The 13,032-nt window shown below is 46.2% G+C and overlaps 1 protein-coding gene across 1 annotated transcript in view; it reads left to right on the forward strand.

Moving 5' to 3' along the window:
- PIWIL1 (piwi like RNA-mediated gene silencing 1) overlaps nucleotides 1–13,032 on the forward strand; it is a 949,244-nt gene that overhangs the window by 99,156 nt on the left and 837,056 nt on the right. The window lies entirely within an intron of this gene.

A 13,032-nucleotide genomic window follows, 5' to 3' on the forward strand; every position in this document is an offset into this window, starting at 1 on the left:
ACACAGTAAGTCAGGTTGCTGCCCTTCCTACACATCATATAGACACAATCAGTTTTCAGGTACAGCAAATTCTTGCTCATTCTTTTCTAGCCGGGCTTGCTCTTCAGGCTGTAGGTTCGATGACAGTGGCCATAACCTTAGATGTGATGTCCTTTTCATTCCTTATCACTAACTGGTCTCAGATCTAACATTGGATCCAGCCGCCACTTTCCAAGACTTTGGATCCCAGTTTTGAGCTCCTCCCTCTACACACAATGCACCATACCTTCCTCAACTCCCCTGATCTCATTTGCTGCAAATTGAGTCCAGACATGGTTCCAGTCTCGAGCTACTGGTTTTGGTCAGATAAGTGAGAAATTCTTGTTTGCAGTTTGTGGCTAATTCTTTTTTTTTTCCTCCCTCTGTCCTTATAGTTGAAGCATTGGGGACTTAAGACTTCCCTTTCCTCTGCTGCTGCTTTCTTCTTTAGTGATGTTGGCACTTTCCTTTAAAAAAAAAAACTGTTTAGTTAAGATTTATTGCTAAGGGTTACTTGGTATTTACTTTCCATAGTTGCTGCTGTTTTTTTTTTTTTCCAGTAACTAGCTTCTAGTTTTATTGCCTGTGTATGTTAATATGTCAGACTAACTGGGCTCGAGATGTACTACTTGTGGGCACAAGACCCTAACTTGGATGTCCACAAGAAGTGCATAGGCCCAAAACATTGAGTTTTGGACTTTAGATTTTGGATTTAGGATTGATTGCAGAAACAAGCTCATTTTAAAGGGCTTGTTGCCTGTGTCCTCCACATCTGGGCCTCAAACCCCCCCTTAAGCATGCTGGCTCCAAACTCTCCCTCTTGGCTTCCTCTGAAGAGTCTGAACATGGGGGGGAGGCTAACGTCCTTGATCAATCTACATCTAGTCCAAGCACCTCCTGTAAATCTTTGGATCCAAAGATGACTGTGGATCAGTCTATTTCAGCTCCTAAAGTCTTGAGGCAAGTGTTGGATCCATCTTTCTTGGTTCCAAGCACCTTTAAGATGTTGGATCCTGTTTTTTCAGAATTCGTCATTCTCAGCACCACCTCCTCTGATCCCACGGCTTTGGATCTGTTGGTTAGGAGCTTGATATTGGGCTTTCAGGTGGAACAGGTATCCCCAGCTCTTCCCTCGAAAGTCCATCAAACCCCTACCAAGTTCAGACATGCATCTTTGGCTTCTTCCAGGTCTTCCCGAAGCTTTACTGAGTTCAGAATGGACAGAATGATGCAAAAGTTCCTTAGAGCGCAGATCCATATGGGGGTATTACCATCTCCATCCCATCTCAGATCCTTGACTGCTCCTCCTCCCTCCTTACAGACTCCTTTTCTGATCCGATCCCTGGTTTTAGAATCGCAGGAGCCTGGGTACCCGAAAGAGTAGAGTTCTTATTCAAGGAAACTTCTTCCTTGACTCTGACTGCATCCCTGACTAGCACTGCTCCATTTTTGTCTGATTAGAGCCGGTCCCCAATCCAAGACATTGACGTCAACTCTAGGAGGTTGACTTATGCTCCGACTTTGTCTGATCTGTCGTTTACCCTTGGGGCTTCGGCTTTAGACAGCTCAGGTCCGGTTCTGTTGGGAGGCCTTGGATCCGTTTGTGGTTCTGCTGTCTCCCCTCTAGTAACTTCAGTTCCGAGGGGAGAAAAACGGGGCTTCCCCGGGTCTGTCAGACTACTGGGTTGCAGAAAGGGCTTTCTTCAGATTGAGTCATCTCCTCATACCCAGGATCTACCCCTTTCATAAGATCTGAGAACTGAGCCCTTCATTCCTTTCCTAGGTTAGCCTGTCCCGAGGAGTCTCAAGACTACTTCCTCTCAGGGAGTTCTTCCCCCCCCCCCCCTGTGGTTTTCCAGTACCTCTCCGGAACACCCCACAGAGGAGGTCCCTCGAAAGAAAGTGTAAAAGGTACATAGTCTCCACTATGGAGTCCCTCACAGAGGACACCGATTTTGATGAGGGAGAAGGATCTCCATAATCACCACCTGAAGACATCTCCTTTGGAGATGTACTAGAACTCTGGCAGAACGGTGGATGGTCTGCCCAACCTTTTCCTTTTGAGGATTTGTGTTCCTGGGGGCTTTCGGGATGGGGCTGGCTACGTCCTGGGTGAGTCCCTCGGCAGATCAGCTGATCACCTAGTCTTCTCCAAGTCTGGAAGGAACAGGACACGGTCGTGCCTATCCACAAGTGCCCCCTATTAGATTCCTGAGTCCGCCATTGGATAGTATGCATTGGAGTAAAGGCGTTCCTGCATATGCCATTGTCATTGCAGCAGCCACTAAGAAGGAGCTAGCAGAATAGACCAGAGCTCCACTTTCCATCTACCTAACAAGGAGAATAGACATGGAAAGAGCCTTTACGCCTCAGCTACCTTCTCACTGAGGTCGTTGAACTACTTGGTGCACTTCACCCATCTGCAGAGAGACCTGGTTAAGGAATTATCCAACTCGCATGCTGAGACCATGTCGGAGGAGGAACTGAAAAAGGTTTCTCCCCATCTGGCTTCTCTGTTCCCTCGCTAATTCCTTGTTGAGGGTGATTTCGCATTGGCAGAAGGCACCTTATGAGCAGCTGGTACAGGTATAGCCATTGGGAGACATGCCTGGATGCGGCTTTGTGACTTTACAGAACCCTTCAAGGCATCATTCATTAATGTCCCCTTCGATGAGTCTTCCTTGTTTGGACCTTCTGTGAAAGACACACTAACTTGCAGCGAGCAAGAAGGAAAGACATCTGCCATGAGGATCATGTTTTCTACTCCACAGAGGAGCCCACTAGGAGGAATAAAAATTGGTTCAGGAAAGTCACAAGGCTGTTTTCAGGACCCATGCAGGGATACTTCCTCTAGAGGCAGAGAGGGATGTTTCAACAGCAGACAGTGCCTCAGACGCACTGGGGGTCCGCAGAGTCAGGGCTTTTCCCTAACTCCTCCAGGTCCAAGGAGGAGACTGCCTGAACTTCCACCCAGTCAGAGGGGAGGTCGCACTACGAGAAGTTCATAAACTTCTACAGATAGTGTCATCCAAGAGGTCCCAACTGAACAAAGACGATACGGACCTTATTCTTTCTCCTTTTTAGTGGCAAAAAAAATAGGGGACATGAGACCGATTCTGGATCTCGACAACTTGAATCATTTAATCAAGAAGCCAAACTTCTGAATGGTTATGGTTCAGTCCATCCTGCCACTATTATGCAAGGACGATTTAATGTGTTCCGTGGATCTTAAGGGCGTATACCATCAGATCAAGATTGACATGCGCTCCCGAACTCATTTGCACTTTCCGCTGAGAGCCAGTCACTACCAATTCAGGGTGCTGTCCTTTGGACTCGCCACAACCCCCCCTCCCCCCCGAGTGTTCAAATGTTTGGCAGTCGTAGCTGCTCACCTGAGGCTAAAGGGATTTGAGGTGTTTCTATATCTTGATGATTGGCTTCTTACTGCATTGACAAGGCATCTTCTGATACAATCAAGGGACAATCTAGTGAAAATCTTTGGGTCTGTATCACTAGAACAAACACTTAAATGTTTGAATCTGTAAAGGTCGACCTTTACAAATCGAACACTTAAGCGTTCAAAAATGTTAAGTGAATAAAAAATAAGTATGTAGGAAGGGTTTAAGCAGGGGGGTAAGCCCCCCTGCACCCCCCACATGGGGGGTGCACCCACCACACCCCCGTACTTAAATATACCAACTCTGAGATTTCACTTCAGTGAACTACTGTGCAGAAATGGGAAATTTCCCATTCCCTACACTGTAGCGTGATCTTGGAGTTGGTATATTAAGCTAGTGGTGTGGGGGGTGCAGGGGGTCTTGCCCCCCTGCTTAAACCCTTTAGTTTTTTTTTTATTTTGTGAATTTTTTTTTAATTTTTATAAAGTCGACCGCTTAACTGTTCGTTCTCTAAAGGTCGACCTTTAGAGATTCAAACATTTAAGCGGTTGTGCATGTAATATAGACCCGCATCTTCAACCACCTGGGCATTACGATAAACCTAGCAAAATCAAACTTGACACCTTTTCAAAACTTAATTCATAGGGATGCATCGGGTTTCAATGACACAAGTGGCTTCCTTGCCAACACTATTTTCTGTGTGACAACATATTCAAAGATGTACTAGATCACCAGCAACCACCGGCCAAGTTGGTTTTTAATGTTCTAGGGTCATTGGAAGCTGCAGTTCTGCTAGTTCCCTTACCGAGGTTTTTTTGAGAGTTCTCCAGTTGACCATAGTGGTTCCATTACTCCATTCTTTGTCATCCACTGTCTGCTATCACAACTGCATCAGATATGCAGAAGTCATCTACAGTGGTGGCTGGAATCACACAACTTTTCTCTGGACAGACCATTCTTCCCCCCATAGCCACAGTGACCACGGATGCTTCTCGGTCTTTGGGGGGGCACTTCCTAGGGAAAATGGTCAAGGCATGTGGTCACCTGCAGACACCAAACTTTCTATCAGTATCTTAGAGATGAGAGCAGTCCTCCTTATGTTGCAAGCCTTCCAGGATGTTCTTCTTGGGACAATTACGATTCAGACAGACATGTCAGTAGTCTGATACATCAGCAAACAAGGAGGAACCTGTTCTTACCCGTTGTGCAGGATGGCCGTGAAAGTTTGGGATTGGACGATATCTTCAGACCGTTTTCTGATTGCAACACACATTTTGGGGGTAACCAGCATTTTAGTACACAGACTCATCAGGTCACTTTAGACCCTAGTGGTCCCTCAAAACAGGCAGACAAGATATTCAGCCAATGGGGCCAAACCTTGTTGTGACCTCTCTGCCTCTCCCCTGAACTTCAAGTGCGACAAGTATTTCGCTCTTGATTCCCCCTGGAGGGGGATGCTCTACTCCACGATTGGTCCCAGGGCTTCCATTATGCTTTTACCCCCCATTGTCATTCACCCAAAAGTTCTACAGAACACCAGCATGTTGAAGAGTTCCTTAATCCTCATCTCACCTTTCTGGCCTCGCCTGGTGTGGTTCCACTTTCTTTGGTCTCACCTGAAGTACCCACTTTGGGTTCTGAATCCCATAGCATATCTCACCCATTAGAAAGACAGGTTCTTGTTCTTCATGCCTTCAAGCTGACAGCATAGTTTCTCCAATTTCAGTAATTGTAAGAGTCTGGGCTCACCCTCTCTGTAGATGACATTATCCTGGCCTCTCAGAGAGCTTCCACTAAAAAGTCCTACAGTAGCAAGTGGGAGAGGTTGGTTGTCTGTTTGGGCATCAAAGGGGAAATATTGATACTTTCTCAGCATCTACTGCGTATATTCTCATTTTTCTTAGCACTCTCTTCAAGAAGGAGCTAGTTTCTCCATCAAACTCCAACTGGCTGCCATATCCAATTTTCAGGCTGGAAAGAGAAATTCATCCCCATTTTTCTTCCAAAGTATGCAAGTCTTTCTTGAACGGAGTTTTTCATCTTAGACCTCCAATGAAAGATCCTTCTCCTTGGGATCTCACGGTAGTACTGCAAGGCATTACCCAGAAGCCTTTTGAACCGTCAGATTCTTCTGACATAAAATTTCTTTATTGTAAAACTATCTTAGTAGCTGTTCTGCTAAGAGAATGAGAGCTCCAGGCTTTGTCAGCTAAACCTCCTTAAGTCATTTTTCAGATAGGTAGTGTGTCCTTAAGAACAAAACCTTTCATGCCTAAGGCGGCCACAGAATCAAACATTAACCGATCAGTTCAGTTGCTAGATCTGATGTTCTCCTCCATTCCGCTTCCTGTGTGGGTCTCTGATCTGGCTCGGCCACCTCCCACAGACTCCAGGCTCAATCTCCTCCCTTACCAATAATCCCCCACATCTCGCCCAACCTCCACAGATCTCGTTTGTCGCAGGCGTGCCCAGACTTGATTTTCCAGGCTCAGTTAAGAATCATCTTTATTACTTTTGATATCTTTGATGGTGTTTTTTTCTGCCTTGTAATTGATAGTGCATCTCTTCTCCTCTTCTCGTATGTAGTTTTCGCTGTTAGGTTTTTCCCTTGTTACCTTCTGTTTTCTTCTGGGCTTTGGCCCTTCTTTCTTTCTTTCTTTCCTTCCTAGGAGAAAAACAAATTGTCTTTTTGTAGTTGTGGTTAATGTAGGATCTGAAGTAGTTAACTTGATTTGATCATCAACCTGTGGGCTTCGGATCTGAGACTGCAGTTTCACCAGCATAAGATCCGAGCTCCAAGCTCCTCCCCTTACCCATAATACCACCGCATTTCCTTCCTTTCCTCAGATCTCGTTTGCTGCAGCTTCGCCTGCATCCTGATCGCTGAGCTCCAGGTGGTAAGGTATTTTTTTCTGGGGTTTTTGTGTGTGTGTGCACTAATTCTTAGGTTCCTTTATTCCTTCCCTTTGCGTTCTCCATGAGGTTTAGCGTTGGTTTGAAAAAAGTAAAAAAGTAGTTAGTCCAGGGATAGGTCTTCTCCTCCCCTTCCCGCCTCGTGTTTGTATTTGTGTTTGAGTGTTGGGTAGCCAGACACTGCTATGGCAGATCAGCAAAAGTTGGTCTTTAGGAAATGCACAGTGTGTGGCCCTAAGTTATCGCCTGCGGATGGCCACACTCTGTGCGTTTTGTTTAGGGGCCGCTTATTTTTCCACTGAGTGCTCCATATGTGCGGGGTTTAAACCCAAGGCTTTACCGTAAGGCCAAATTAATTTTGAAGGGGCTTCTCCCCTCCACGGAGGCGGCTGTGACGGCTCCCTCCACTTCTGCTGTGTCGTCTCCTCTCTCCCAGGCTGGGACTCACCCTCCCGACCACCGACCCGGGGAAAGGGAGAAGAAAAAGAGACACCATGAGAAAGAGATCCCCAGAGCCCACGGATCCGGCAGGTTCTTCTCCCAAGCTTTCTGCACCTTCCAGGCCAACTTCCCGTCAGCTTCATTCTCTGAGGTTTTCCGTGAAGCCGGAAGAGGTTCGGCCTTCATCCAGGGCCTCCAGTCACCTTCCTTCTAGGCCGGCATCTGTGGCTTCTTCTAGGTCAACTAGGAGCCTTTCTGAAGCTGACATGGGCAGATTGATACAAAGATTTGTTCGCACTCCGCTTCAGATGGGGGTCTTGCTGGATCACTCTTCCTCTGGAGGGGGTAGCTCACTGCCACTATTTGCACCAATTGCTCCTTCTCCGAACCGTCGTCTATTTTTTTGAGTTCCTGGATTTGAGAGGTCCCAGAGTCAGGGGGTCGGCGCCAATGGTACCACCTACCTCGATGCCGGCAGTTAGCTTGAGCGCGTCGGATCCGAGCTCTCGTAGCCATAGCCTGGGCGTCAGATCCGAGGGGTTGGGTTTTTCCCCTTCGGCTCCAACTTTGGTCAAGACCTAACCCCTCAGAGCCTCAGTGCCTTTGGGCTTGGCTCCAATCCCCGTGTCCGATCCGGGGAGGGTGTCCTCTCTGTCAGTTCAGGAGGCTCGCTCCCCCTCATCATTCGATGTGGTGGAAAGGGATCTTGCTACTGGATGGAGGCCTCTATCTCCTTGGAGTCTGCCCTGACCCCCTCTGTTCTGGGTGCATCGTTTGCCAGTCTGCCCATGATCGACATGCCCCAGACTGTTCCCCACGAGGAAGCTCAAGCAGTTTGAGTCCTCAACGGGAGAGTCTCACCGAAGAGGTTCCCCACAAACATAAGTGTAAGAGGAGGCACTTGGACTCAGAGTCTCTCACTGAAGATACTGACTTGGAAGAAGGGGAAGGCTCCCCAAGATCACCCCCCGTCCCCCAAGGATGTCTCATTGGGAGACATCATGGAGATCCTGCACCAGCGGGGGGGATTGGTCCACCCCCAAGCCTTCCTCAGACGAGTCGGTGTTTCTGGAGGCATTCGACACAGACCCATCTACTTCTTGGGTGCCCCCCCTGCACCCCCTGGTGGACTTGATTACCACCAGGGCACGGAAAGATCCGGACACCATGGAGCCAATCCCAAAACATCCAGATAAAATCTTGAGCCCCCCCCAGGTGGATAGACCAAGCTGGAATAAAGGGTCCCCAGTGGATGCCATGGTGGTAGCAGCTGTCATGAAAAAGGAACTGTCTCAGGAGAGTTCCACTGTCCATCCCCCGGACCAAGAATAGAGGACAATGGACTGGATGGGCGAGCAGACTTATGCTTCAGCTACCTTTTGTATAAGGACGCTGAACTATATGGCCCACGTTACCAGACTGCAGCGTGACCTGATCAGAGTTCACTGTCTCCTCCAGAGTCAATGTCGCCAGAGGATAAATGTACATTCTCTACGTGAATGGCCACTCTGAAAGCGGTTATCAACACGTCCATGCAATTGTTTTCTCATGCCACCGGAGCGGCATGGGCGACATGCCTGGCTCAGGCTATGTAACTTTGCAGAAACCTTCAAGGCATCTTATGCGAATGCTCCCTATGATGGCTCCTGTTTGTTTGGGAAGAGACTGTCTATGACACACTAGTCCAGAGTGAGAAGGACGGGAAGACACTGTCTACTGTCAGAATCCACTTCAATAACCCCCAAAGATCCTTCTCCAGGAAACGGCGGGGGCAAAAGAAGATGTGGTTCCAGAAGTCTCAGTATTCCTGGGACACTCAGGACTCCTTTTCCCCTAGAGGCAGAGGGGGACAAGACAGATGCCAGCCCAGAGGCAGGGGTAGTCCAAAGAAATTTGAATTTTGAACCGTTCTTGGACAGACCTGCGCAACAGCCCTGAGGGGTTGCCCGACTGCTCTGCTGGTGGAGGCAGTCTGGGTCCATTTCTCCATGCACCTGATAACGTGGGAGTCCGTGACAACAGACAATTGGGTTCTCCAAATAATATCCAGAGGTCACACTAATCTCTTTGTGACAAGGGAGGCAGCAGCCATCGAAGTAGAAAAGCTGCTAAGCAAATGGGCCATCCAGCCTGTTCCAGCAGATCACTCTGGATCCAGGCATCTATTCCAGGTTCATTTTGGTGCCAAAAAAAGACTGGAGACTCCAGGCTGATTCTTGACCTTTCCACTCTCAACCTGTCAGTTGCCAAAGAAAAGTTCCGGATGGTCACTTTACAATCCATCCTGCCTTACCTGCAGGGAAATGACTGGATGTGCTCTGTAGACCTCCAGGATGCGTACTGCCATATAAAGATGCACAGATGCTCCAGGAGGTTTCTCCACTTTCGGCTAAGAGCCGATCACTACCAATTCCGGGCCCTACCTTTCGGTCTCACCACAACCCTCAGGGTGTTCACCAAGGTCATGGCAGCAGTAGTGGCTCACCTGAGGCTTCAGGGCATACATATCTTATCCGTACCTGGACGATTGGCTCCTTGCCGCTCCCACCAGGCATCTACTCTGTCAAGCCAGGAATTATTTCCTAAAGTTGTCAGACTTGCTGGGCATCACTATAAATATAGCCAAGTCCTCTCTAGAACTGGTTCAGCTCCTGGGCTACATAAGGGTGAGAATAGACGCATTGCAATCCAAAGTCTTTCTGACTCCAGAGCAGGTTCGGAGTCTTCATCTTTGTGTCCTTGTGATTCTTCAGTATCCCTTTCCCCCAGGTGCAGTGGTGTTAAGAATCCTAGGCTCCATGGCAGCCACGATCACTCTTCCTTGTGCTCGTCTTCACATGCGGGGCAAACCAGTTTCCAAGGTGACAATTGCCAAATGGATTTCCCTTTGCATTATGCAGGTTTGCAAAGATAAAGGTATGCCTATTCCACAGAGGATTCATGCCCATTCTACCAGGTCTATGGGTATGTCATCTGCTTTTTGGTCCAGAGTATCTTTGGATGATATTTGTTCAGCAGCTACTTGGTCCTCATATCATACTTAAATTTTCATTATAAATTGGACATGGTTTCCAGAGCGAGTGCATCCTTTGGCTCTGCTGTGCTCCGGAACATCCTTCCATGAGGGCCTTCCCAGGTTATGGCAGCTGGAGACTCTGTCCCACAGGTTGATAACCAAATGAAGCTAACTACTTCAGATAAAGATGTTCTGTAATTACCATAACGTTCCATCTGAGTAGTTAGATTTCATTTGTCATCAACCATCCCTCCCTCCTTCCCCCTGGCCTTGTTATTGGGTTCTTTTGCCTGAGTAACAAAGAGGTGGTACCATTGCGGCCCTCTTGCTTTTACTGGTAGGTCATGTATTGTTGATCGAGCTCATGTGTTGGGTGGCAAACTTGATCTGCGAAGGAAGAAGCAGTGGTATTGTGGGTAAGGGGAGGAGCTTGGAGCTCAGATCTGATGCTGATGAAACTGCCGTCTCAGATCCGAAGCCCACAGGCTGATGACAAATTAAATTGAACTACTCAGATGGAATGTTATGGTAAGTACACAACTTCTTTTTTAGTAGATATTGACAGTTGTTTTGGTTTAGTGTTCATCTTGCAGGTGTGGAGAAGCCTACCATCTTTAAGAGGGGCGTCAAGTGTGAGAGAATGATTCTGCACTCAAATGCCTATGGTGGTTTTTATTGCCTACCTTGACCTTATTGTTCACCTTGACTCCCCTTGCAGGATATGTGAGGGATTCAACCCTATGACTTTGCAAGAGAGGAGAAACAAACTTATTTTAAAAGGTCTTTTGCCCGCTTCTGCTGTTTAACAGGGACTCAATCCTCCCCAAGCTTTCACTTGGCTCCAAGGTGAATAAGAGGCATCCTAAGGAGACAAAAGCTTCCTCAAAGCTGCCCGCCAAGGCTCTGAAGTTATTAGACCCAACCTTGCCAGTCCTGAGGTCTGTGTTGGCTTTGTCTGATCCTATCGACCTAACTGTTGCATGTAAGCCCTCCACTTTGACTGTGCTTTCGGATCCTGGTAAGCTAAATGTTTTTTTTTTTTTTTACTGGATTTGTATTTTTAAGGGAGTTTTTATAAATGCTGATGTAACCTTTTTATGTAAAAATTATTATAATTTTTTTTTCTGTCTGGGGCATATTTTGTTTGAGGGGTACTTTCAGTGGTTTATTAACTCAGAACTTCTGCTAGTTTTTACTTACCGTTTATTGACTCCTCCAGGCTGCACTATACACTTTTGATACCTCATTCTCTGTTTAACCAGTGGAGCAGCTACTATTCTCCATGGTTTTACTTTACCCTGTCTGCAAGAAAAAGTTGTCAGTGAGTTTGTGCACATGTTATGTTACCACCTGTTGTGCCTCAGACTGCATCCTATTTTCCATGATCCCTTTGCTGTAGCACCTACATCCACCATGGACTTAGAGAGCACCATTCTTGTCTGCCTTAGTGGAAGGATCGGTTTAATGTTCCTCACTTGGGTAGGCATCCTGAATCTAGGATGTGTATACCTCTTTTAAGATCAGTCTTTTTCCAGAGAGTTTCCCAGGAAAAGTGAACATGATGAGAAAATCTTCCCTCATCTTATTTCTCTGGACAGGGAGGATTTGCTAAGAACCATTTCTGCCTTTTCCAGGCCAAGTATTACAGCTACAGGTAAGTAGGCAAGCAAGAGTTCCCTCTCATTCTGACTTGGATTGTCAGTCAGAAGAGCAATCCTTTCATGGGGGTTGTATTTCAAGAATTTCTTAATCTGAACATTTTATTCTGAGGAAAATAGTTTCAGATTTCTCTTGAGGATTTATCTTTTTGTGAGGCTGTATGAAAGATTTTTTCAGTAGGAGCAGAATGAAATCTCTGTTGCACAGAGAATGTTTTATGTTTCCATACAGCTGGATATGCCTAGGTTTGCAGCCATTCCTCCTATGTTGCCTGTGTTAGTGTGTGTTTTTCACTGCTTCCAGTTTACCTGACAGTCGTCCTCTAGCCCTTAGGATATCTGATAGCTTATACAAGGGACCTCAGATTTCTAAGTTTGTTTCATTACCCTAAAGCAGATCAAGCAGTGATTTCCCTATCCAAAACAACTTCTGCTAAAGACAAGGTTGGGAAAGCTTTTGACAAAGTTGAGAAAGAAAGTGTGTATATAACTAAGTTTTATATATATATATATATATATATATATATATATATATATGTATATATAGGTTTAAGAACATGCAAAAATTAATGGTTAACATTTCTTCTGATGTTAGAAAAATTCTTTGAATGCCCATTTAATATCTGCTTCTTGTGTTAAGCTTTTTATGTATGCTTATGATGCTGCTGCATCTTGGTCAGTCATAAGATGATTTGCCTGGCTTCATTCTCGGAACTTCCTTAAGTTGTTAGTCGAAATTTTTACTTCTCCCTGAGACAAGGAACTTCTCTTTGGCCCGTTTACAGGTGAGGTGCTTAGATTTGTGATGAAAATGGAAAATTGATTCGAGTCATTCAATTTTCAACCCCCCACCCCCCCCCCAATTAAAACATTTTCTTCCTTTGCAGCTCCCTTTTTCAATAAACAATTCATTCTTGAAGCAGAGTGTTGTCAAACCGGATTTAAAAAGAAGCATTGTTAAGGAGGCTCCAAAAAGAAACAGCCTTAAAGACTCAAGAAGAGTCTTCTCATTCAGCTTGACTATGTAACCAGTGTATACTCCCCCTAACATCCCAGCAATTGAAAGATCTCCATTTCTCTTATGGCACCAACTGCTTCAGAGAAATGGTTTCTAAAGGTAATTCAGGAGGACTGCTCTTGGCAGTGGGAATCCTTCCCTCATTTCCAGGGTATGACTTTTTTTTCTCATTAAATGTCTCCCCGTTCCTTCTAATTCTGAATCAGATACTTTTTCGAGGAGTGATACAACCAGTAACTGCCTGCCAGATAGGAGAATAATTTTTTAATCCTGAGTTTTACTGATGCCAGATTCATGGATTGTTACTTTGGTAATGACCGGGGTGGGGGGCCTTTCTAAGCCTAGCCAAGTGTTCCCAAAAGAGTAATATCCTGTATCCAAATAGGACATTGTTTGCTAGGCATTTATAAGCTACCTCTGTCCGTAAGGGACATGGGTGCCAGGCCTGGTGTCAAATTTCCTGTTCCCCATCCACTAGTCTAGGTTGCACTTAATTGGGTAATAGATGAACTGTGGTTCACATGAATGGGAAGCTCATTCTATAGAAGAGGCAGTCTGTGGGCATGTCTG

Source organism: Protopterus annectens, chromosome 4.part0, assembly GCF_019279795.1.
Source record: "Protopterus annectens isolate FY-2018-M chromosome 4.part0, PAN1.0, whole genome shotgun sequence".
NCBI lineage: Eukaryota > Metazoa > Chordata > Ceratodontiformes > Protopteridae > Protopterus > Protopterus annectens.